Raw genomic sequence first — 26,192 nt, 5'->3', positions numbered from 1 at the left:
GGCCATTCACAGGCATCAGGTGACTCTGCTGGCAGCATAGCCGGGAGCTTGCTGGGCCCTATCTGCTGTTCTGAAGAAGCGCACTGGGCCAGAGCTCTGGCTCTCAGCCCCAGATGCACATTAGAATCACCTGGAAGATATAAAAGCGGTGATGCCAGGGCCCCAGTATTCTGGGAGTACAACCTGGGTATCAGGTTTTGAAAGCCTCACAGGTGCTTCTCAAGAGCAGCCACAGTGTTCTTAAATTTCATGTGTCTCAGAATTACCTGGAAATCTTTTTTGAAAACCTCACAAATTTTAAGGCCCCACCTAAAATGTTTCTGATTCATTAGGTTTTGTCGGGGCCTGAGAATTTACAAGGTACTGAATTTCAGCACATTCTCAGGATGCTGTTGGTCTGGGGACAACAATTTGAGAACCACTGGCTTAGTGAAGATAATCAGGGAAAATCCTGGTACTCCAGGTGTGAGGAGGGGTCTCAGCTCTGCCAGCTGATAAGCGCAGGTGTTTTTGTCTGCCACCTAGAGGTGGCAAGAGATGTTTGTTAAACATGGGGAAGGAAGGGGTTGGCTGTCACAGGTGGTGAGGGAAGGTGCTGCTTGTCCCAAGTGGAGAGGGAAGGTATTGGGTTACCAGATGGTGAGGAAAGCTGTTGTCAGTCACACACCTGGGAGGAGAGAAGGTGTTGTCGGTTACAGGTGGAGAGGGAAGGTGCTAGCCCTCCTGGTTTGCTAATAGGGACATTAGATACTGAAGTGGAAGCAGCCTCTGGTTCCCAAGTTCAATTGCCTGTCTCTCCTTTCCTTTTTCCTGATGCCCCCTGAGCCTGGCCTGTGGGTCCCCCTATGCTACAGTATAGCTGGGGTCTGAGAAGGGCAGTGGAGCTCCACGGCCTCCTTCGAGGTAGGTGTGTTTCTTGGCCTGGGAGGGAGGGGTGTTAAGGTAGGGAAGCAGCACTGGGGCTCTGTGGTGGAAAGGGTTTTGCACCCTAGCGTGCTGGTCGTAAATAACACATTTGCCACAGAAGGATGGCCCCAGGAATCATAACTTCCTGGCATGTATTTAGGAGGCACATTTCAATGCAGAAGCCACAGGAAGAGTGTCTTCATCTCCATTTTTTTTTTAAATCATCAGTTTCCAGCTGAGAATTGCAGCACCTCATGTCCTGGGGCTGCAGCCTAGTACCTGTGGGAAAAAACAGTTCCCCCAGAGCAGGCTGCCAGAGGTAGGAGTTGGAGCCCAATCTTTGGAGCCGGTAACATGCAGATGAGCTGTTCTTGGGGGGAAAAGACAGAGCTGTCAGCAGGGCTGAGTCTGATGTCCCTCGTTTCTATAGCTACAGTAAATGTAATTACCAAAGAGTAACCCTTTATGGATTTCATTGTAACCTCAGATAGCTAATGACATTTACTGCATTTCCAGCAATCTGGAACAAAATGCTCATTTTGAATTATCATGAATAATGCCATTTTCCATCTTAGTTAAGTACTTTGTGTCATAAAAGAGTTATCTGCACAGAGCCCCTGGTCCTGTCAGTAAACATATTACAAATATTATCGCCACTTATTTTCTGGATGAAAGATGTGGTGAGGCCCAGAGAAACACTCCCCCCCTTACATTATGACTCTGCGTGGAGACTCGGCAAATTCAGCATGAAATCATCATGGAGGTAATTCAGACTGTGCACCAATATCTCACATGCAGCTGGAGGCCCCCAGAGATAGTAATGTTATTTCAGGGAGCCCAAACTATGTAAATACATCCTTCCACCAACAGCCACGGTAGGCATGTCAGTGTCACTTGGCTACCAGCACAGATGATGCATACTGAGTGTCTCTGGTCTAGAAAAATGGAAGTCACTGACTGCAGCTTGTTAGGAAGAAGGCACATCTCCTCTCGGTCTCTGGAGACATAAAGAATTTGCACACCAAAGTCGATTTGGCACCAAACCACATAATCGTTTCTCATTCATTTATTCGTGTGCCTTGTGATCCCATCAATAATCATTACAGCGCAGTGTGATAGGGGTTCTGATGGAGGGGTACCAGGAGGGCTGTGATGGGAGCGAGCACAGTGGGGCAGGCACATGAACTCCCTGGGGGAGTCCAGCTAGTCCCATTGGCAAGTACTGTTCAGTCAGGGCCTGGGTGGTGCGATGGAGTTGGGCAGCCTGAGACTGAAGGAAGCCGCTGCAGGCTGGGCATAGTAGGGGAGTTCTTCTCAGGTCAAGTCCAGTGTCTGTCTGGAGAGAAGACTGGCATTGCCCTGCCTCACATTGGACCATTCACTGCTTCGGAGGTTCATGGCTGGAGGGAAGAACTCCAGTGGGAGCTCAGAGATCAGCTGGACTCAGGCCCTATACCTGGCTCCGCCACTTAGTAGTGGGGCTACTTTAGGTAAGTCCAGAGCCTCCATTTCCTTATGTATAAATGGTCACACTCATACCTACCTCCTAGAGTGTCGGTAAAGGTGACACAAAACAATGCACCCAGATGCAGGTGTTTCTGCAGGTCTTGTGCAAGGCACCTACTGTATTATTTGGAGTGTAAGATGCAGTTTTTTCCCCAAATTTGGAAGGGATAATGGCTGTTAATGCTGCTGTTGAGTTCTGTTTACATTTACATTGGTGAAATATGTTATTTATGTTATTAAATATTTTACCACATTTTTTGCTTCAAAAAAATTTTCCCTATTTTCCTCCTCTAAAACCTAGGTGCATCTGTCTTGTGGTCTGAAAAACACAGTAATTTAGGCAAGGAGAGCACCCATCAGGCTACTCCCCAGGGAGGTCTGTGCTCGCCGTACTTTCCAGGACAGCCCTTGGCCCAGGTGGATCTAGAGAAGCCTCACCAGGTGCCTAGCCCTGAGCTGCCTCCTGGCTGCACAGATGTGTGGGAGGGGTCTGTGTCTGTGCCAGCTGTTCATGCTCCCTGATCTCGGTGATCCTATTGAGTGACCATAGAGGCAGCTGGGCGTTTGAGGGTCTGTTTCACTCAGACCATCACCTCATCCTGACTCTGACTCTTACTGGCAGTGGTTGGCAGACAGATTCCAAAGTGTGAGACCTTTGGAGGCCGTGTTCCTGTGTTGCCCTCCCAGCAGTGGATTGAATAGATTCAGGTGGCAGTACCCACCCCAACTCCAGATCCATAGCCTGCTGCTGGGGCCTGACATTCTGGGGATCCAAGTGGAAGGGTACAAATCTAGGATTTTCCAGGAAAAGCTGGGTGGTGGCCTTGCAAGGCTTGTGGGGACCAGCTCCTGGCAGAGGTGAGGAGTCTGTGAGTTGTGGGGTTGGGGGTTGGCTCTAGCCCTAAGGCTGTCCATTATTTAGGGCGATTTTGTTATGTTGCATATAAAAATACACTCAATATTTGACAGGCTTACTGAGTGACTCCGTTGGGGAACTGAGATGCAGAACACTCATTGAGCTGGATCTTTAGAGAAAGTTGGGAGCTCGGCTCCCAGCTGCTTCTTGAGACCATTTCCCTTTGTCCCCTGAAGACACTCTGAGGCTGAGGCCTCCATGAACTGCTGTTCCTGGAAGGCCTGTGTTTGGAGAAAGTAACTGTGGGAATGAAGGGGGTGTTCAAAGGCAGCAGAAGGGAGGAGCTTAATGTTGAGGGGATGCTGGAGAAGTCACCTCATCCATCCCTCTGCCTCTGCATAGAGCAGCCCTGAAAGCCCTGAGCAGAGAGAAACATGTGCCATATTTGTTCTCTGGTGAAAGCGTGTCTGTATGGAAGGAATCTTGGCCCCAGGAGACATTGTCACTACTGGCTCCTGCCTTTGCATATGCTTTGTGGGTCATTCTTGTTAGACTTATCCTTCCATCCATTCTTGCAAACATTTATTCATCCAAACATGTAATCACTGATTCTTCCATCCATTCATCAATATTGATGGGGCTGCCTATGAGCTGACCCTGCACCAGTAACTGGTGATTGGAAGGTCCCTTGCAGGGAGGCAGACATAGAAGCAGATGTGCAAGAGGGACCTGACCAGGAAGCCCAGTAATGGGGTGATAATTGAAGGCTTTCTTATTGGGGGGAGATGCCTGCCCTAAGTCTGAAATTCAAGAAGGCATTAACCTGGCAAAGTGGTGATTGACAGAAACAAGTCCAGGCAGAGAGGACTGACTGGGCAGAGGCATAGAGACCTGGAACTGCTTTCTGTTTGTGGTGGGGGGTGGTGGTGAAGACATGGAGGTGAGTGGAGTTCAGCAGAGGACAAATGGAGGTGGAGAATGGTGAGAAAAGAGCCTGGGTTGTAGGTGTGACCCTCAACGAAGATGTGACCTGCTGATGTTTTGCTCTGAGGGCCCAGCGGGGGTGGGTAGGACAATTAGGTCTGTGTTCAGGTAGATGTGTCTGATGTCAGAGACTGGAGAGGGTGAGGTAGGGGTATTGATCGGGGAAAAAACTAGTTCTAAAGGGGACCTTGAGGTAGGATGGATGGTGACCCCAGCTGGCTTCCCATGGCCAAATGCTGGGTCCTTTCTTGACTCTCGGTTCCAACCCAGGGCACAGGTCCTGCTGTCAGGAAGGGGCACCTGGGAACCTTCGGATCTTCTGAGATTCAAATGAGGGTGGCCTGTCTCTCCATCTAATGATATCAAAGGGAAAGGTACTGGGGGCAGGAGGGTTTTCTGGGGGCCTTTGTGGCTACCCCGCATCAAAGTAAGTGCGGGCCTCAGCACCTGGTGGCGTGGCCTCCTCTGGGAAAGTGAGGGTGGGTGTGGCTCCGCTTTCCAGAGCTCTCTCTCGGCTTCTTCAGTCCTGACAAATACTGGCAGGTGGGGATTGTCACACCCATTTTGTAGACAGGAGCTGAGGTTTAGAGAGAAGACTGTGATTTATCTGTAACTAGCCCAGAAAGTAGGGATTCTTTCAGGTCTGCTCATTCCAAAGCTCTAGGCTATTTTTTTTGTTGATTCATATAATATTGTTGTTGTTTCAACTACTCCAGGTAGCACACTCTGCCTCCTCTCCCTTCTCCCAGTTTGGTTCTGCAAATCTGTCTGAATATGGCCACTCACCTGGCCAGCCTCAGCACTCAGGAAGCCATAAGCCTGCTAGGGGGTGAATGTGGGTGAAGGTGACTGGTTGCTGGCAGAAGCCACCTCATTAGACAGTGCCTTGCATCTGAAGCCACTCTCTCTATTCTGTCTCCCTGCTTTGCTTGTGGGTTTTTGGGAAAGGAATCATAGATTTTTAGAAAGGCCCATGCTAGGCCTTTGGGAAAGGATTCCTTGATTAGCCATCTTTATAGAGGTTGTGGTGGCATGTGTCCCTGGTCCCATGTGTCTGGGGGACCCTTGGCCTCTTTCCGGGCTCATACCCCACTGTGCTGTAAGCTGGCCCAGGGGTGTCCAGATTGAGTGAGAGCTGTCTGGAGTCATCATCAGAGCTCCCTTGCGTATTTCTTCTGGTGGTGGCCCTGGTCCGGTCCCAGCCTGGACTTCTCTCGGGTCCCAGACTCACCATTCCCATCACCAGAGAGGCCACAGAGTGAGGAGGAGTGTCTATGCCAGGTTCTCAGTGAGCCCAGGTGTGCCATGTGGTTTCCCAGGGCCCTTGCCTTTGCATGGATGGCTCTGCTCAGAGGTGCTGGGAAGTGGCAGGGCCAGTGAGGAGAGGCGAGCTGAAGCCAGAGGCCTGGGGGTGGGGCCGTTCTGGCCAAGCCTGGTCCCTAAGCATAAGATACGTGTTAACTATGAGTAATTGAGTAAAGCTCAAGATGACAGGAGTTATGACCATAGTAATAACAAGCCTTGGGAATAGTTGACCATTTGAGGGGTGGGGCAGGTGCTGGGATGTGAGCCCCTGGGTGGGCAGCATTCTAACCTCCTAGGACCCCTGCCTAGACCTTGTCGTGAGCCCCTTGCCCTGAGGTGTTTCTATGTTAGCCCCAGGCCTGGTAGGTGGGGAATGTGTCTTGCTCCCCACCCCTCCCTGGGTGAAACTAGTCCCTGAGGGCCTGGGAGAGTTGTTTTCAGGTATTAGAAGCTGGGCACAGGCCTGTCAGTCTTTGAGGTGCCCCAGGCCACATGTCAGGCCAGGTTCCTGGTATCTAAGGTATCTGCCATTGCCTTGGGAAGGGAAAGGGACAGAACGAACACAGTGAATCAGTGGGACAGGGAGCTGATGGCCCTGGGTAGCATCAAGCCTCCAATTTTGGCCCTGGTGCTTCGTTTATTTGGGGTTTTTAAATATTTACCCAAAATGGAGGGGAAAAATCTTTTGGGCTGCAAGGCTATTCTGGTGGCAATGTGCTGAGAAATTCATTAAACCACAGTTAACGAGGGGATGAAAGATACATATATAGCTCATTAGTTCAACCCCCCTCACAATTCAGCTGAGGCTAAGAAATGATATCTTGAAACACAGCCTCTTTCTGTGGCTGCCTCTCTGGGCCTATAGGTCTGGGAGGGGGTGGTGGCTGTCCTTCGTCTGTCTGTCTGCCCACGAAAAGGGAAGCTGTGAGTCTCGCTGCCACTCCTGCTTTCCATGGGAGTGGTTGGCTGAGCTCCCACTGCAGGGATGATAAACTAGGCTGTGTAGCCCTCTCCAGCTGAGTTGCTTAGCATAATGGTGCCTTGTCTGAGCAGATTTAAAGCCCTATCGGATCCGGTTCCTAGATTGAGGACATTATCCCCAATTTAATCTGTAGCCATCAGAAAAATCAGGGCTTGAGCATCAAATCCCCGTGCCTCTTTACCAGATAATAGTTCTTGTTCTGATGCTTGCCTGGGCCTCTGAGGGGGCTGGGGCTGCCATGGCCTGCTGAGCCTGGCCTTGACACCCAGCTGGCCCCTGGAAGAAGAGCCTGCACCTTCTCAAGAACCTTCCTGACAACTTGGGGCTATGACAGGATTACTGACCTTGCTGAGGTTACCATTTCCTCACTGTCTCTTGTGGGGACCTGGGGGAAGGTAGTGTTGGTGGAAAGTGGGGTTGGTTCATAAAAATGACCTGTTTATAAAAAGTACCTGGCCCCACCATCCAGTGCCTACTCAGACTATCATAGACTGTCATAGTTTGGAAATAGAGACACGGAGAGGAAGGGAGAAGCTCTGTGTGCGTGTGCATGCGCATGTGCATACAGAGGGATGGCAGTGAGGGCCAGAGGAGGCTGGACTGAACATCCAAAAGAATTGGCATCTGCCCAAGTTATGTGGGGGATGTGAGCAGAAGGAGAGTGACCATGAGCCTGTGGGTGGGCATCCCACTCAGCTAGTGAATGGCTGTGGCACTTTGCTAAGTACCTTTCACTTCTAAGCCTTGGCTTCTTCATCTGTAAACTGGCAGCAATAATCCCAATTCTGAGGGAATTGGCACCAATTCAGGGAGATGGTGCAATGGAAATTCTTTATCCAGGGTCTAGCATGGAGCAACTGCTCAACAGGTGTTAACTCTTTTCATTATTAATTTTTGTTACTTTACCTTTCAGCCTCCAGGTTCTCATCTATTAAACGGGATGGATATTGTCTGTCAGTATAGGACCCAGCCACCTGGCTGGCTTGGGGGTCATATGGATGAATGGGGACAGGTGGGCAGAGCCTGGTGCTGTTTGGTCCCCTAGCCTGTGGTGGGACTCTGGAGTAACTGAGCCTTCAGATCTTCACCTGAGGACACCTGGCCTCAATCATGGCCTTCCTCAGTGAATCCCTGCTTTACTGAGCTCTGGTCTGTCAAGACAGACTATGTCCTCTTCCTTGGGATTGGTACCTGTTTCTGATGGCACACCTGTGCCAGGTACCTTGCTGTGATAGGTACCTTGTTGTAATAACACTGCAGCAGTGGCACCTAAAGTGACAGGTGACCTGCATTGTCCTTGTACCATGTGCTGGGCACCGTCCCTGGAACTGACATCCTCACCTCCATCCTGGGAAGTGGGCACCTTTGTGACCCTTGTGTTATAGGGAGCTTGAGCCTGGTCCCAGGCCAGGCCAGTGGAGGGGGAAGTGTGCTTGGGTCCAGGTAGGGGTTGGGTGCATGGCTGATGGAGAGGCCATGTCCATCTCTCCCTCTGTCCATCGGCTGTGAGGGTTGGATCTCTGCCTTGTCCCTTAACACTGTGATAGTGGGCAAATCACCTGAGCTTTGTACCTGAGCTTCCTCATCTGTGACCTGGGGTGTCATCACTCAGAGAAGATGGGGTGAATTTGCCATGTGACATGCTTAGCCTTGTACGGGGTACATGGAGAGCTCTCATTATTGGGGTCTAGGGAATGTGGTAAAATGTGCTTCTAGGGGACATGGGGGTGGGGTGCCTCTTAGAAGAGTGGGCCTGGAGCTGGTGCTGAGGTCCTGAGGCTGGCACATGCCACTTCCCTTACTGGGGTCCTTTTAGGTCCAGGTCCTATACACTGTCAGCTGGACTGTCAGCTGGCTGTATTACCCATATGGACTTGTATAAGCGACCTGAGCAAGGCTGTGCCAGGGTCTGCCAGGGTGAAGCCTCCTGTGGGAAATTCCTAGGAGTGTGGCTCTGGAGGCTGCCATACCCTGCCCAGCCTCATTCCCCTCTGGACATGGAAGTGTGTCAGGTCCTTCTGCCTGTCTCCCCAGGTCTCTTTGTCCCTCCATGCCCTTCTCAGCCTCATATGGGGCTCTCGCCCAAACACTCTCTGGATGATCCAAAAACTAACCACATTTCCCAGGGCCACCATGTCCTTCTGTCTCCAGGTCCTCGTACATACTATTCCTTCTGCTTGGGATGCCTGACCCTGTTTACTAGGCGAGCCTAGCTCAGCTTTCAAAGCTCAATTCATGCTTTTAAAAACCTCTAACACCTGCCAGGTGGGTTTATTGGCTCCATCAGACTCTACTGTGTTGATAGAAGTGGCACAGGAGTTGGCACATAGTAAATACTCAGGAAAGATTTGTGTAATGAATTAACACCCTTTCTTTCCATCTGTCTGCGCCATGTCTCTGTCTCCTCCATCTGAGCCCTTGAGGCAGGGCCCTGCAGGTGTAGGTTTGCTTGATCCCTGTGTCCGGGCAACAGCATGTGAGAGGTGATTCCTGAAGATCTAATCTGCACAATGCCACCCCTCAGGCTCTGGCCAGGTTGGCTTGGGTTCGAATGTCTTCTGCCCCTTCTCAGGCCAGGCTGGGTCATGTGCCCTCAAGCTCCTGGCAGGACATCTGCCTGCTGGCACCAGCTTTCAGGGGCAGTAGTCAGGAGTTTGTTCCAGTAGAATTGAGTAGGGACTCAATTGAGTAGGGACTTGCACTTGAACAGTTATCACTAATTATTTATATTGTGGAATTAAGACTCATTCCATTACTCACTGATGAGAAAATTAAATATCTATTGATATTGCAATAATTAATTGAACAAAAAGTGGAAATAACTATACAAACTCTGTCAGGGATTAAGTCAGTGCTATTAACTCCCCAGTTGTTAGATAGTGCTGAAGAAGAGTGTTGCTTAAGGGGAGTGTGGACTGGCCATGGTCAAGGGACCTTGTCCATTGGGGGGAGAGAGTGTAGGCTGATGGTGGCGTTCTCACTGGCTGGGTGCTGCCCAGAGAGCTGAGCCTGTGCCTGAGCTGTGGGGGGCCCCATAAGGATGCCTCATTCCTAACCTGCCAGGGATGAAGGGGTCCCAGTGGCCAGGGCCAACCAGAGGGCAGAGCCTTTCCCCGGAAGGGTTGGGGAGGGGGCTGGAGTTACCAAAAGGAGCCAGAGGCACTGAGCCCTGGGCAGGTGAGGAGAGGAGGAAGCAAGGTGGTTGGCAGGGCCGGGAGAGGCCAGGGCAGGTGGGCTGAAAGATCAGGGAGAATGGTGAGTAAGTGACTGATCCTCATGTATGGTAGGAGATGGGAGCAACTTAAAGCATAGGTCTCAGACAACTCATGAGAGAATACGCAACTGCCACCCACTCAACAGGAGATGGTCTCTTCCCAGAGCCCTATTGCCTAGATGTCAGCATCAGACTGTTTCCTCATGTAGCTCTGTAAAGAGACCGTGTCCACTGATGCTAGGTCCTCAGGGATCTGAGGGGCTTTTTCAGGGGCTCTGCCTCTGCCTGGAAGGTAGACTTGAGGTGCTTCATGGAAGGAAGGACACCTTTTATACCATTTCATGTGGTGGGGCACTGCTTCATGCCTGGCCCTCCTGCTCTGTGCTTTGGGCTTCCCAAGTCTGGTCCAGGGTTCCCATCCTGCTGCCTTTGGAGGCTGAGGACATGGAGACGGGTACAGGGGAACCACTTCGTGCTGGTGGCAATGGTTCTTTGGCCGGAATGCTGGAATAGTTTGCTGCTGCTCCTGTGTGCTGGCAGGTAGGGAGTCCTGAGACAGCATAGCCTTTAAGCTAGAGGACTTCGAGGAGAGCACCCTCTCTGATCTCCATCCTGTGTGTGTGCCTCACACTGGCACTGTGGCTGCTCCAACTCTCCACCAGGGAGCATATCTCATGCACACATGAGGTCTTTCCTCATCTGGAGCTAAAATGTTCTCTCTTGAGTTCTGGCTGTGCTCCTGAGGCCCTAGAGCACAGCTGGTTGCTCCCTCTGCTGAGGAGGTAGGGTCCTGGGGCATGTCTTTCCTCTAGACTCACACGAAGAATCTCTTAATGTTCTTGCTAGGAGCTTGCTTCTGATCTGCTCACCAACTTGCTGCCTTCTCTGCTCTTTCCTCTAGGTGCTCCCTGCACCTCCAGTATGGGGCTTAGTGCCGGGGGAGAGGGTAGTCAGCCCTCAACCCTCAGAGGCACCCTGAACCCCTCTGCGCCTGTTGTAATTCCAGGAAAGTTTCTGTGTCCTAGTGGAGTGGGTTGTGCTGGGGTGAGGTAAGGTGGAGAGGATGAGGACATAAGGTCCCCAAGCCAGATGGTCTGGCATGCCTGCCCCAGCTGTGAGCCTAAGGCATGATGCCACCTTCTGAGCCTCGATTTCTTATGTGGAAATGAGGCATTTTACTTTCCTTGGGTCATCAAAATGAAGCACCCCAGACTAGGGGGCTTAAACAACAGAAGTGTATTGCCTCACAGGCCTGGAGCCTAGAGACAGAGATCAAGATGTTGGCAGGGTTGTTTTGTTCTGGGGTCTCTCTCCTTGGCTTATAAATGGAAGTCTTCTCATTGTATCTTTCAACAGCATCTTCCCTCTGTGCTTATCTATGTCCTAATCTCCTCTTCTTACGAGGTTTGGAAGACACTAGTCATATTGGATTGGGGTCCACCCTAATGACCTCTTTTTAACTTAGTTATCTCTGCAAAGTCACTATTTTTAAATAAAGTAAATCACATTCTGAGATGCTGAAGCGTTAGGATCTTAACATGTGAATTTTGGGGACACAACTCATACCATACTGTGGGGTAACGTCACTTTCTGTCACAGTTGTAATGAGGGGATGGTATAGTGTCCTCTGGTTCTCTCTGGCTGACAGTGCCTTCCCGGGGGAAGAAATGCAGAAGCAGAAGCAGAGAACTGTGCCATCTTGGCAGCACGTGGAATTAAACATTGTTCATGAATGCATCTTGTCTGTAACCATTCTAGAATGTGCTGTGTGCCTTGTCATTCTCTGTGTTGTTCTTGTGCCGTTCCCTCTGCCAGTATATCTTGTTGTCCTCCCCCTGGTTAATATCCTGTGCCTTTCAGGCTGTGCTCCCTTCTCAGTGCTCACACAGGGTTCTCTCCTACTGCCCTGTACTCCGCTTTGCTGGTAAGAGTAGACAGGGACCCTGGAGAGAACATGGGGGGATGCCAGCATGGCTGTGGGTCCAACTTGACCAAGGTTCTCCTCTGCACCAAGCCCACACTGGGTGCTTCAAGTCAAAGACAAAGGCCAGAACTTGACTTCCAGAGATGGTGTCGATGATGTCGATGGTGGTGGCTCCAATTACTGAAGGCTGAATGTGTGGCAGGTCTCATGCCAGACACTTTGTATACATCACCCCTGTTCTTCATTGCAGCATGATAAGGTGTTATGATGAGCTCCATTTACAGATGAAAAAATGGAGAGGTTGAAATATTGCCTGAGGGGAAATATTTGCAAATCACTTATAATGGATTTGTATCTAGACTATATAAAGAACTCCTACAACTCAGTAAGATACAGGGGGCAAACACAAGGCCCGCAGACTGAATCCGGCCCTCCACCTTGTTTTATCTGGCTCAGCACCTTGTTTCTACCTGGTGGCAGTGCCGAGCTCTTGCTTAACTGTTAAGGAGCAGTTACATTTATGCAGTCCTAAAATTACATTCAGCCCTTCGAAAGCAACTGCTAGGCTGATGTGGCCCCTGGTGAAAATGAGTTTGACACCCCTGCAATAAGGCAAACCATCTAATACAAAATGGGCAAAAGATTTGAACAATACCAAAGAAGACATACAGATTACAAATAAATGCATGAAAGGTGCTCAACATTGTTAGTCACTAGAGAAATGCAAATCAAAACATGAGCCCTGGCCAGGTGGCTCAGTTGGTCAAAGTATTGTCCCATACACCAAGAGGTTGTGTGGGTTCAATCAGGGTGCAGATGGGAGGCAACCAATCAATGTCTCTCTCACACTGATGTTTATCTCTCTTTCCCTCTTTCTCTCTTAAATCAGTAAACATATCCTAGCGTGAGGATTCAAACAACAGCAACAACAACACTACCACGAGGTGCCCTTTCACACCTGTTGGGATAGCTGGGGATAAAGACAGACAGTGACAAGTGGTTCAAGGCTGTGTAGCCACTGCAACCCTTGTATACTGCTTTGGGAATGTAAAATAGTACAGATCCTTGGAAAACAGTTTGACAGTGTCTTAAAAAGATAAACATATACTTAATCATTCTATTCAGCAATTCCAGTCCTAGGAATTCACACAAGAAAAGTGGAAACCTGTCCATACAAAAGCTTGTACAGGAATGTTCATAGCAGCCTTATTTATGATAGTTCCAACCTGGAAGCAACCACAATGTCCATCCGCTGGGGAACAGATAAACAAAACTGGGCATATCTATTCAGGGGACTACTACTCAGCAATAACATGAAACAAATCACTGAGACAGGCTACACATGGATGAACCTCAGAAACAGTACTTTATGTGAAAGAAGCCAGACACAGAATACTTTATGTTGTATGGTTCCATTTATGTGAAATTTCTTGGAAAGGCAAAGCTACAGAGACAGCAAGAAGCTGAAGTGTTGCTTGGGACTGGGGGTGGAAACAAGGATTGACTACAAACAGGTATGAGGGGACTTTTGGGGGGTGATAGCACCATTCTAAAACTGGATAGTGGAGATGGTTGAACAACTGTATACATTTGCTAAAACTCAAAAAATGCGCATTTAAAATGGCTAAATTTCATGGTATGTAAATTATACCTCAGTGAAGCTGTTTAAACAATCTTGCTGAAGACCACAAAGCTTTCAAATGGCCAAGACAGACAGACTTTAAACAAAGGCTAGTCTTTTCCAAGGCCCATGCCTCTGGCCCACACTGTTAGGTAGGGACAGAGAGGTCAGGCTAAGCAGGAGTTGAAAGGCCTCTGCCCTCTACAGAGTAGGAACCCCAGGTGAGGTTATAATTACATTTGGCAGTGGTCGGAGGACTGGGAAGTTGGAAAGTGCCTTCTGGAGGGCCCAGATTTTTGGGAAGGGAATGTGCATATGTGTAGGGATGGGTGAGGGTCTGGCCTCAGGGTGCAGCCAGAGGCTAGGTGGGCTGGCCCGCAGCTCCAGGTTCTTTCTGCAGAGTCTGTCTGTATGTGCGTCCTCTGTGCTGTTTCTCCTCTCCACTCTACCTCCCTTCCTTCAAAGTTTCTCTACTGCTATTGATTGGGCTGGTGGTTCAGCTCTCCGTGAGCCTGCAGGTAGCGAGTGCAGAGATTTTCCCCAGAACACATCTCAGCTCATTAAAGAAGCCATGGCTCCTGGGGCCTCCAGAACCCCTGCTTGTGATATTTTGCTGATGGGAGGAGAGCCGGCAGGACCATGGAGGTCACTTTCTCACCTTCCTATTCCCATCATTAGCATTCCAAAGTGCAAAACAAGCCTGGTGTTTGCTGCCTAAATATTTATGGACTACTACTGGGGTCAGAGGATGGGAGCAGCAAATGAAATTAAAGATTTACACCAAAATACCAACCAGAGGAGGGCTTGGGCCATGGCTTGTTTTCTGTGTTGCTTGGAGGAAAGGGTTTTCTTTTTTCTTTCAAAAATTTTGCTTTTATAGATTTTTGAAGCAAAACACGTGAAATTTTAATTTTTTATTGTTTTACATCACATCTTCAAAAGTTGTTTCTGGGGAGCAGGCAAGCTGAAAGTGTGGGTACTTGTGTGGGTACTTATGTGTGTGAGACGCATACTTGGGGGTTTTGGAAAAACCAGCTCCTTTGCTTGGCTTTCATTCTCAGGAGGGTTGTTATACATACAGTGTGGGGGGAGCTATGCTCTGCATAAGGTAAATAAATTAGCGGGGAGCAGAAGTGCAGGACTGGGGCTGTCTCAGTACCCTGGCAATGGCATACTTTTTTATGGGGCTGCCTCTGATCAGACTGTGCATTTCATCTGAGGAGGTGAGGGAAGCTGGAGCATTCATTGCCTCCTGGATCACTAGAGGGCTGGTGGGAAAGGAAGGGTGCACTCAAAGGGTAATTGGAGTGAGGTTAGTGACCTGACTTTACAAAAGTGTGGGCAAGGTTAGGGAGACCAAGTGAGCCAGCACTCCTGGGGAGCAGTTACTGTCCCAGTCTGGAGGCAGCAGAGGGGACAGTGGTGAGAGCATGGATGCAGACACACCAATGCAGCAAGGAGGGAGCAGGGGAGCACCCCTCACTTCACCCTCTTACCCTCTCACCCTCTCATTTCCTGCTGGGGTTCCCCTTGGCCAGATCACAAAGGAAGCAGAGGACAGGAAGTCCTGGTGATGCCAGCAGTTAGCCTTCCAGGTTGCAAAAGTGGCTCCAGTGGGAGGGGCACATTGTCTTTGCTCAGGCTCCTTAGGAGCAGAGCCTGGAGCAGGGGATGAGGTCTGTGCTCTTTTGAGGGAAGCAGAATAGAGAAAGAGAAAAAGCCAGGCAAGAGTGTGGTGTCATGTAGGTCTAGTCTGTCCTGACCTGGGGACTCGGGGGAAATAGGATTGTCCCCTCTGGGGCTCGGGAGGAGGCAGCATTCTCTGCTACCATGACTGTGTGTGAGCTGCCCTTAAGTGGGGCGTGAGCCATTACCTCGGGCAAGGTGGGTCCCTCGGGTGAGGGGAATTTGCTGAATGAGGGAGCAGCTGTGACTTAGTGCCCCAACAATGGAGCAAGTGGGAGTGGGAGCACGGCCCAGTTAGAGAAAGGCTGCCATGCCACAAATGACTTTAAGGGCAGACTAAAGTCAATTAGCAAATGTCTCTGAATCAGAACCCAGATTCGTACTGCTTAAGCAGGTATTTAATCTGAATGCCAGTCTTCCAGAAGCAGCAATGATCCCAGATAGCTTGTGACAGCAGAGGCAGAGTCGCTCTGAGGCTGATGGACATTCCTTTCAAGGTACCCAGGGCTGTTCAGCTGTCACCCAAACACTCCTGCCTACCACGTAAGTTGGTCTGCCTTCCTGTCCTGAGACACCATGGCCAATGCAAAGGTTTAACTGAAATGCTCCCTCTGGTTACCTTGAGAAATTATACTGGAGGGTTTCTGCAAGTGCAGAATTTTTGATGAGGATATTTATCAGAGCCAAGCATTAATAATAAATGTTGCATGATTTTTTTTTATTAGGGGAGCCACAAAAGGATAGTTGCTTCAACTTTTTAACTCTGTGGAATCTTGAAGTTGCAGGCCACTTGGCTGTGGGAAAGTGCCTGGCTAATCAGTTCCCATTCATATGCAAAGTACTTGCTTAGCCAAGTACATCAAAATTCAGTCATTCCTTTAAAAAAAAATGTATGGTATATAGGCCTCCCTTCCTTCAAGGGACTATGAGGAAGGTGGATTGAGAAAAATACAAATTGTTAATATCCTGAAAAGGAAGCCTTGCTCTGAGCCCTGCTAAGCATTTCCTGTTCTTTGAAAAAAACTTAAAAATGGGCATTTACAGGTATACTGTGGCCTTCTCTACTTGCCTTTACTCCCTCCTCTTGTCCCACTGCTTCTCGGTGTCTCTTTCCTTGGAGCCTGGCCTGATTTGTCCTGGGGGTGGACAGGACATGGAACCTGGGAGGAAGCTACCTATATCAAGACTACCTTGGCCATTGCTGGGCATTGTGCAGGCCCTGCCTTTATGGTGACCCTGTCCTCATTATAGCGACTGGAAAACTGAGGCTCAAGAGAGATGCCCTCGACTGCCAGGTAGAGAGGGCTCCGTGTGTCGGTTCTTAAAAGAGCAGCACCCGGAGCTTTCAGGACTGGAGTTGCTCGGCTTTTCCTTCTGCTTGGCCCCAATCTGATGGCTGCTGTGTTACTCTGGACACCTCCCTGGACTTCTAGTTACTGTGTTTTTATAGGGACAGGGAGCCAAGATTCAGGGCTCCCATGCCTCCTTTTTCTAAACTTTCTTCTCCTCTCTAATCCCCAAGGGCAATGAAAGCAGGACACCGTAGTCCTTGGGAGGGAGGAAAAAAAAAGTCAATACAGGTACATGAGAGGGTTTGCAGTGCGGGTCCAATCCTCGCTTCATTTGCTGCACCCGCAACACTTGGGCATTTGTGGAGCGTGTTCTGTGTGCCGGCTGTGGGAATCATGGTAAAAGGGCCTGGGTGGCCTGCCTGCTGGGGAGACACACTGGCAAATGTAGATGACTGTAGAGGTCTTTGCTGATGAGGAAATGAAAACACAGTGGATAGGCACAGAATGGGAATTGGATCAATATCAGATATCCATTGATCCTCCTGGGTGCTCATCCTCTGCTGCCTCCCATGGTAGCAAGTATTTTTTTGAGACAGAGTTGGAAAGGCTACTTTTTCCATTTGTCAAGTGGGAAAACTAAGGTCTTTAAAGACACTGTGATTCATACAAAGTCTTGGGTGTGACAGTACTTGGATGCCTACCTGAGAGGTGGTCTCTCTGAGGGCCCCTGGTGTGTGAATGTTTGAGCAATAGATCTCTGTGCCCACCTAGTCTCAGCCCACTTCTGGCTCAGGGCATGGGGGTTTGCAGTGAGGCTGGAGTAAGGTTACAGGTGGCCTGCTGGCTCAGGGGCCATCAGAGCTGGGGCCTCTGTCCTGGGTGCAGAATGACTGGTTCTGAGGCAGACGGGCTATGCCTTAAGTGTTCGGAGATAGTGGGGGGAGATCAAGAGGGCATCTATGGCCTCCTAGGAACCAGCCCCAGGCCCTCTGTCATCCATCCAGGGGACACTCTCTTCAAATTTTTAGGCAAATTAGCAGGGAGTTCAGCAAACCAATCATTTCCATTTGGAATTTGAAATTGATTGTGGATGATTTTATGACATGTGTGCCTCCTGCCACTTGCAAAATGTGTATCACAGGCCCCTTGTGGAAGCCTGGCTAGGCAGGCAGCATCTCCTGTGTTTCTAACCATCACATGGGGTTCCAGGTTTGCTGGAGACAGCATTGTGTTTAGGGACCTTGGATAGAGCCCAGTGCTGAGAGGCTCTGAGGACAGAGAGCCTGGGAGAGCCTGGGATGGCACCTTGGACAGATGCAGGGCCACTTGGGGCCCATCACTGTCCATACTACAGGGCAGAGGTGAGTGTGCATCATTCTTGTACCTGTCCATGGACGGAGCCTGTCTATAGGGATTCCTTCCAACCAGCCCTGAGCAGGGGGCAGGGGACGCATAGTTGGTTTGGATATGGCCCTGCCTGAGGAAGCTCACAGATCATAGGGGAAGGCTGTTCTGGGAATACAGAGAAGGGACCTGGGAGAAATCAGGGAAGACTTTCTGGAGAAGATGACAGCTGAGCAAATTCTTGAAGCCACAGGTATGGGTGCATAGTGGCCAGTGTAGAGTTTTGCAGATGGAGGTAATGGCATGCAGAAGTGCAAAATCTTAAAAGGTGAGGTGGTTTAGGGAAGAGTAAGATGTGCAGGTATAGAGACAGAGCAAAGGCCTATTTCCTTGCCAGGGGCTTGGCTCATCCAGAGTGAACTAGTATTTGCTGCCCTTTTATTGTACATCACACGACCAACGGGGTTCTGGGAGGGATGAGGTTTCATAGAGGTCTGGCACGGCAATTCCTGGTTTTCTTGTCCATACTCGGAGACTCATTTTCTCATCTGTGAAGTGGAGATCATGATGAAAACTCCCACAGGTGATTGTGAGACAAGTGGAGACCAGTGGTGGCCTTTCTCCTCTGTCATTCTTGTCATTAACTCCCCAGCCCTGGTGAGCAGAGACTCTGGGATGGGGCAGGAAATGTAGGGCAGGGCCACATGGGGTCTGGAGCCAGATTTAAGAAGCTAGGACAGGTTGGGCTGTGTGTAGGGGTGTGTGGGAATGACAGTCAGGAGGGCTGAGGTGGGAGAAGGAACCTCTTTCATGAAATGAGCCCTGGAAGCTCAGGATGTCTGGACTGACTGTCATTTTTTTTCAGTGGACGAACACCTGCAGGGGTCTGCTGTATGCCAGGTTTTGTGGCAGGGGATTCTGAGGTGAGCCAGACAGGTGTGGCCATATGCTAAGAGAGTGCCTCAGAGACAGGGGCAGTGTGAGGTGGTGAAATTGTGCAACCTAGACTGGGGGCCAGGGCAGGTCAGGGAAGGTCCCCAGAGAAGGGTGCCCAGGCTGGACTTGGTGAAGTGGAGGCCGTGGAGGAGGCTACCAGCGGTTCCAGGGCCTGAGCAGGAGGACTGGCCTGCCATGCTTTCAGGGGGCATGGAGGGCACAGTGCTCATCTCTGCTGACCTGTCCCAAGCAGCCCTCCAGGGATCAAGGAAGGGTTGGGGACAAACTGCATGACTTGGAGTCCCTCTGGAGCCCCCTCCCCATCCCCAGGAAAGCATAACTCAGGAAAATTCCATGACCTAAGCAGTGACGGTCCAGGTGTTAAAAAGACGTTTTGGGTAACTGTGTTCCAGGCAGACTGGGCAATTACAGACCTGCTCAGAATTAAGTTCCATGGTGCCTGGAATGGGTCCCTTTACTGAGTTTTAAATAGTTTCTGTTTTTGAGGATGCAGACCCCTCTCTGGCCCGAGGTAGGCCCTCATCACTGATGTGCCAGTTGCCTCCATACAGCTCACCCTTGTTTGGGACACCCCTGGGCAAGCAGAGGATGTGGAGAGGATGGGCCCCTCTCCCTTACTCCCTCACACAGATTGAGATGCCCTGACCGGGAATTGATCCCACAGCCTGTTGGTGTGCAGGACAACACTCCAACCAACTGAGCTACTGACCAGGGTGAGGTGCCAACTATTTAGAGTCGTGACCTGTGGCTGGTGAGTGTGGGAGGAGTTTGGCCAGGGCAGAGGGGATCCAGGTATTCATTTCCTGAGGTTGACCTAGCTCATTTGGGAGTGTAGGGTCTCCAAGCTCTGCTCTGGGCTGCTGCCCACGGGGACTAATGTCCCTATTGGGCACTGGAGACTCAGACGGGTGGCTTTGCTCCAGCTCCTGTGGTCCCTTATATGGGGCCAACACCCAGGGGCTCCAAGTTTCCTGGCTAGGGTTTCAGGTGGAATTAACCGGCAGCAGGGGCAGGTCTGTGCTGATTGAAGCTGATTGCTGGAGGCAGCGGCCGCAGGCTGCACAGAGCTATTTCCAGCAGCTCCAATTGTATCAGGGAAGCTTAATCCTTCTTAGTTCGTTTGTGTTCTGGCACATTGAGTGAGGGCAGGGGGCCAAGGCCAGAGCAAGGTCAGACTTCCCCTGGTTGTCTGCATTTCCCTTTCCTTCTGCCTACCCATCTGTCCATGTGCCCACCCACCTACCCATCCATCCATTCACCATTCATCCTTCCACCCATTCACCCCTCTACCCAGCCACCCCCCTGTTGTCATCAGTCATTCCCTCCCACCCTCAGTGTTCACTGTTTATCTACCACATGCCAGTCACCATGCCAGGACCCCAAGATTTGAGGCCTGCCTTTCCCTGGCTCACAGTCTGGGGGTGGGGACTGCACTGAGGTCCCATGGTGGGGGGGAGCATGGCCACCATGGCAGCACCAGCTTGCCTTGGGAGGCGATCTGTGCTCAAGCTGTGGATTGGGGACTAATAGGGACTTCATGGGTGAGACTTGGGTTGACAGTCCTGCAAAAAGGGGGCCAGCATGGGTGAGGGCTCAGAGGCAGGGGGAAGGGCAGCAGGGGGCAGGAAGTCCCCTGTGTAATGCAGTGTGTGGGTGGGGCAGGTGCTAAGGAAGGGAGTGGAGAACTGGAGACTTAGCTCATGGGTGTTGCTCCAGGCCTAGGAGGGTGGCTGGTCCCATAGGGATGGGAATCTTTGAAGGTCCGACACAGGGGAGGGTTTTAGAAAGATTGCTTGGGTGAGGAATGTGTCAAAGGGCCAGGCTAGAGGCAGGAAGATGAAGGAAAACTCCTGAACTCGGCTTCAGAGCCCTATTCCCTGCTTCAAGCTGGGCATCCTCTCTCCTTCCCTCCAGGGCTATGGCCCCTGCTACTATCCAGCTGGCTCTGTGGGAGGGCTTGGGGTGGTGCCCCTGGGACTCAACGGGCCAGGCTTGTGGACTCTCTCAGGTACCTGAGGCCTGTCCCCCACCCCTTCCAGTGGATGGGTGGCTTCAGTGGCCACTGTCCTCTGGCCTCTTTTTCTTGACGCATTGTTCCCCAGCTCCTCCCTCCCCTGGGCTTCGTCTGTCCTCTCAGGCTTCTCCCTCACTGTGAGGGGGACCTGCTGTGGCTACACTCAGGCCCAGGGGCAGCCAGAGAGGGCGTACTCTGTTCTCCTGACAGTTCCCAAAGGGCTTACCCAAAGGGCTGTTTTAGGCTTCCCTTCATTGGGGTATATGTCCCTGCAGAGAGGAGAGAGAGTGCTGAGGCAGGATACCGAGTTCAGGTATCTCCAGGAGTGTCTGGAGTCACCCCTGCCAAATCCTAGTGAGGCTCAGTGGCCTGGGTTGTGGCTAGGGCGGCTGCTCCAATTGCCATGGGAACTCCTTCTCCGGGCAGAGCAGCCTGTATGTGCCTGTCTGGGGCTGTGTGGGTACAGGTGGTGTGGGTGCCTGCATGATTGCTGGGTGGGGTGTTCAGAAGGGCAAAGCCCCCAGTCCTGCAGCTTCCCCTTTCTTCTGACGTGGACGCTGGTGGCTGTGTTTTACCCCCTTGTCCCTTTGCCTTTCTTCAGGGAAGGTGTTTGGGCAGAGGAGAGAGGGGGCACTGCCTTCCATGCCTGGGGCGAGGTTTGTGCTGGGCACCATTTCAGTCTGCTGTGTCTTCTAGGCCTAGCCTTTCATGTGGAACCTCTTTCACAGCAGGAAAATGCCTTGAAGGAACACAAATCACGATGAGTGGCATATTGGGCTTTTATTTGGTAGGGAAAGAGGGGTGATTCTCATCTACTCTTAGAGCCTTTCTGCCCTGGTTTGGTGTACGTACCGCATTGCCCCCTAGAAGCAGGCCTTTGTGTGGGAATGTGTGTTTTTTCCAGCAGGAACTTACCCAGGCCTGTGCCCAGCTGAGCTCGCCCTGCGGGCCCCCACCTGGGGATGCTGCTGTTCTATGTGTGCACCTGGCACTGCCATCTAGTGGTGCCTGATGGTGAGACAGGGGGTTCCTGCTCCCCTCCTGCTCTAGGGAAGGGCTCACGTGCTGTTTTATGCCCCCTGTGACTTGGAGAGTTCTGTGACACAGCTCTGCCTGTGCTTATGCTTTCCGATGCCTTCAGAGGTCTCGGACATGATTAATCTCAGTGACAGGGCTCCTGTGCTTAGGGTCTCCCTTTAGTACTGATGTCCTGCATTGTCAGGCCATGTCTTCTAGGGTGAATCTTTTTTAAATTTACTTTAATTTAATTTAATTTATCTTTAGAGGGGAAGGGAAGGAGAGAAATATCAATGTATGGTTGCCTCTCGTGCATCCCATGCTGGGAACTGGCCTGCAACCCGGGCATGTGCCCTGACCGGGAATCGAACCACGATCCTTTGGTTCGCAGGCCCACGCTCAATCCACTGAGCTACACCAGCCAGGGCTTTAGGGTGAATCTTTTAGTAACCAGTAACCTCTTCAGTAACCAGGTCTGGCTGCCACATGTGCTGTTGTGTCTATGCCCCCAGATCAGCCTGGCCTGTGACACACATGGCCTGTGCCATTAGTGGCAGAGGTGGGTGAGAGCCACGCTTTCCCTTCCCATGCTGATCCACTCTCCTCTGCCAGCCCCTTCCATGGCACTCAGGTCTCAGACCTCTGGGGCACCCCAGTTGCTGACTGAGGGCTGAAGGGCTGACATCACTTCCTCCTGCCCTTTGAGCCTTTTGCCTGGGCTTAGGGTGGGCAGCTTGTACCTCTTGGAAGGCCTGGGTTCTGGACTTAACTTATGCTTACACCAGCGGGGTGTGCATGATACCTGCCAAGAGACCTCACATCTTCAGGCCTTGGCTGTCACCTCAGGAAAGGGGGGTATGTTGACCTCGTTCTAGGCCTATGGAGGATGCCAGGTGATGATGTGTAGGGGTAGCACGTGTCACCAGGTGGTAGATGTCCCTCCTCAGCCCTGTTGGTTCTGGGGCAGGGCATGGGCTCCTAGATTCACCCACCTCCTTGCCCCCCTAACTCTGTGCTTTTAGCTGACTCTGTTCTCTGACCTACAATGGCCCTGACTGTCCTTACTGCCTCCTGCCCCTGCACTCAGTACTCTAGGTCCTCCCAGGGAAAAGAGCAAGAAGAGGGAGATTAGGCCTCCTGTCCTCTTGCTGTGTCCTCACTGGGATCACCTTTCTAAAGGCAAGCTCTGAGCAGACCTCACCTGTGTTCAGGAAGCCTTCAAGCCTTTGTGGTGCTCATGGATCAAAACAAAGCCCCTCAGCTGAGCAGATGGGAAGTCCATTGTGAACCCACCCTCCTTAGACCCCCCCTTACCCTGGCATGAGAGGCCCAATCCTGGCAGATCCATAAATGCCATGTGTGTGCCTTGGCTTATGCCAGACTGCTAAAATGGTTGCCCTTTTTTATGGTCTTCTTTTTATCTATGTTCTTCCCTAGCATCATCTGCTCTGTGAAACCCTCTTTGCACTCTGGGCCACATGACCACCTGCCCATACTCCTCCTGTCTGGCATCCTTCTGTGGACAGTGAGCCACATCCCGATCCTACCCCAGCTCCCTCTCCAGACGGCATTTCTGGGACTTGGGGCCAGATCTGCATGATCTCCATGTTCCCAATGTAGACCTTGGAGTGGCTAGGATCTTGGAGAGATTTGTGGTGGGCTCAGGGGGCAATCTGATTATCCGGTGGGGAGGACCTGGCTCCCAGCCTGTCCTCTCATGGCTGGTAAGGTGCCAATGGCAAACTTGAGCCCCACCAATCAGGTTTCTCATAAGTTTCTGGTTTGTGAATTTTGTTGTATTGTTTTTCAGTTTTCTCTAAGCATCTGCTACTGTGAAATTTTTCATTATCACTGTCAGAGATCCCTTCTCATCCCTGCAGGCTGCAGGAGATTTCTGATTTTTCTCCCCATCTACTGCAAAGCACCTGGGAGCTGGGATGGGCAATGTCCCTGAGCCATTAGGGCTCTTTCTCCCAGACCTCGGGGTGAGCCATCTCTGAATTGGAGTCAGCAGGGCTGGCCCGAATGGTCAGGGTGGTGCGACCACACCTGTGTCCTGAAGGCTTTGCCTCCACTTCCTTGGGATGCAGGGTTGGCCCAGCTGGGAAAGCTGCCTTTGGGGGTCAGGCTAGCACCTGCACCATCCCCTTTCTGTTCTTGGCAGACGCTCAGATGTTGGCCACTGGGCACAGGGGAGCTGCTTCCTGTAATGGTGGCACTATCTTTACAATTTTGGAAGCTGGTGCTGCTGGTTGTTGTGATGTCTGGAGTATGATATGTTAGAAATCTTGGGATGAGTGAGAAAAGCAACAGTGGGCTTTGGCAGGTAGACTCCAGATTGAGTGTTGACCCTACTCACCCCATATCAGCAGAGCTGCTCCTGGGACACACTGGGGAGAGGATGGCCTTGGGCATGTTCAGCACTAACATTCAGCCTGGCCTTGCTTCCCTGGCCAGGTTCTGGGTTCTGCTGTGTTTTTGAACCTGGCTGTGTGGTACTTTTCTCTGGTCTTAGTTTGTTCTGTGTATAGCAGGTGATTGGTTAGCTGCACTTACCACTGGTGGCCAAAGTGCTTCCAGGGTTGTAACTTATTTGAGTGTTATTGATACCCTATAAGGTTGGTACTGTGTGTTTTTACCCTTTTTTGTTTTCTTTTTGGCAGTGTCAAGATAATGCATCTTTATTTTATAAACATGGAAATGATTTATTTATGTTTAATACTGTATAATTATTTATTTAACAAATACTTATTCATTTATTTATTTTTTCCAGATTTACTGGGATATTTGACACATATAACTTGTATATGTTAAAGGTATACGATGTGGTATTTTGCTATACTTACACACTGTGAAATATTCCCTTTTTCTTGATTAAGTGTATAGTTGACCCCTGAATAACATGCTGTTTCGTGGTGCCAACCCCCCATGCAGTGGAAAAGCAGCATATAACTTGACTCCCCCAAAACTTCATAGTTCCAGGACTCCCATGGGTCCCCAAACTGAGGATTCTCAAGTCCCCTGTATAAAATGGTGTAGATCAGTGCATATAGTTGGCGTTCCACATTTGTGAACTCCCAACTGTAGGTTGAAAACAGTACAGGCATTTATTGAAAAAAATCCATGCTCTGGCTGGGGCTTAGTTGGTTGGAGCATTGTCCTGTGCACCAAAAAGTTGTGTGTTTGATCCCCCATCAGGGCACGTACCTGGTTTGGTTCCATGCCTGGTTGGGGTGTGTATGGAAGGCAAATGATTGATGTTTTTCTCTCACATCAGGGTTTCTTTCTCTTTCTCTGTCTCCCATTTTCACTCTCTAAAATCAATAAACATATTCCTGAAAAAGGAGTAAAAAAAAAGTAATGATTGCCTCACTTTGGCTTTGAATCCAGTATCCTCTTATTATACTACACTGTCTCCACTAATAAAATCACTATTCTTTAGACATTAATAAATGTTAATTATAAATTTAAAAAATCCATGTATAAGTGGACCCGTGCTGTTCAAACTTATGTTGTTCAAGGGTCAACTTTATTGATTATGTTTGAAATCACTGTGATAGCCCATTTTGAGGTAGGGCACGGAGCCAGTGTGACTTGCCCATAGCCACCTGCCGCTCTAAGACTCACAGCAGGCACCTGAGTCCAGGCAGTTCAGCATCAGAACCTGTCCTCTTACCACTGGGCAGCTCCATCTTTCTCTGTGGGAATGAGCACTTTATTCCTTTCAGTTTTAGCCCCCAGAGGGCTGGATAGCAGCCTGCCACCTTCCCCTGTAGGGTAATTGGGCATCCTCTGCACTAATGTGGGTTTTGGTTTAAAAGAGGCTGGGAAGGAGGATGCTAAGCACATGATAAAGGAATGAATGATCAATGAATGAATGGACACTTCCCACAGGGAAGGAATTATCATCTTAGCATTGCTAATGATTCAATATGTATTTTGTGCCAGAGGCTGTACTGTCATGGCTTATGTGTGATGTGGGTGCTGTGACCTATTCTTTCCTGTCCTCTTCCCATTTGATAAAATAAGACACTGATGTTCTGACAAGTGACCAGCCCTGGCTCCTGGATGCCAAATGACATGATGGGGCCTGGACTTCATGACTGCCCCCTTCCTTGGAGGAGCATCAGTGGCTGGATGGACAGAAATTTGTAAAGAGGCACACCAGGAATTTGTAGGGCCACTTTTCCAACACTGTTTTGTTCAGTCAGCTGTGGGTTTGGACCGCAGGTGTGTGGGCACCAGCCTGGTTGGACTTCTGCACACAAAGACCATGACGAGGATGTGAAGAACACAGCAGGGCCTGGATGGTGTGACAGGTTCATTGGCTACCACCGGTCCCGGGTGTTGCCACTACCTGCTCCTGCGCTGGTGTCATGTGATGAGGGCTGTGGGGAGTGGTCTGCAGAGGTGTGAGGGAGTATGAAGGAGCTGTCCCTTTCTGGACATTTCTCTGGGCTTGGCTGCAAGACATGGGGTTAGATGGCAGCAAGGGCGTGGGCAGGTAGGCTGGACAGAGTGAGGAAGGGGCTGCACTATGGATGGCAGCACTAGAGGAGAGGTCGGCAGCCCAAAGACCTTATT

The 26,192-nt window shown here is 50.5% G+C and overlaps 1 protein-coding gene across 3 annotated transcripts in view; it reads left to right on the top strand.

Moving 5' to 3' along the window:
- Window positions 1–26,192, top strand: part of GRID1 (glutamate ionotropic receptor delta type subunit 1) — a 780,146-nt gene that overhangs the window by 132,662 nt on the left and 621,292 nt on the right. Inside the window, exon 1 of one of the 3 annotated variants that reach the window (XM_053663814.1) lies at window positions 19,736–19,746. The exons of the other annotated variants lie outside the window; for them this stretch is intronic. The gene's annotated coding sequence lies outside the window, so the exon portion shown is untranslated. Of the gene's footprint in view, window positions 1–19,735; window positions 19,747–26,192 lie in introns of those variants that run through there. 3 annotated transcript variants of the gene reach the window in all.

The sequence above is a fragment of the Artibeus jamaicensis genome, unplaced genomic scaffold, assembly GCF_021234435.1.
Source record: "Artibeus jamaicensis isolate MK-2021 breed Jamaican fruit bat unplaced genomic scaffold, CSHL_Jam_final contig_332, whole genome shotgun sequence".
Lineage (NCBI taxonomy): Eukaryota > Metazoa > Chordata > Mammalia > Chiroptera > Phyllostomidae > Artibeus > Artibeus jamaicensis.
This window is presented reverse-complemented; position numbering and strand designations above follow the sequence as displayed.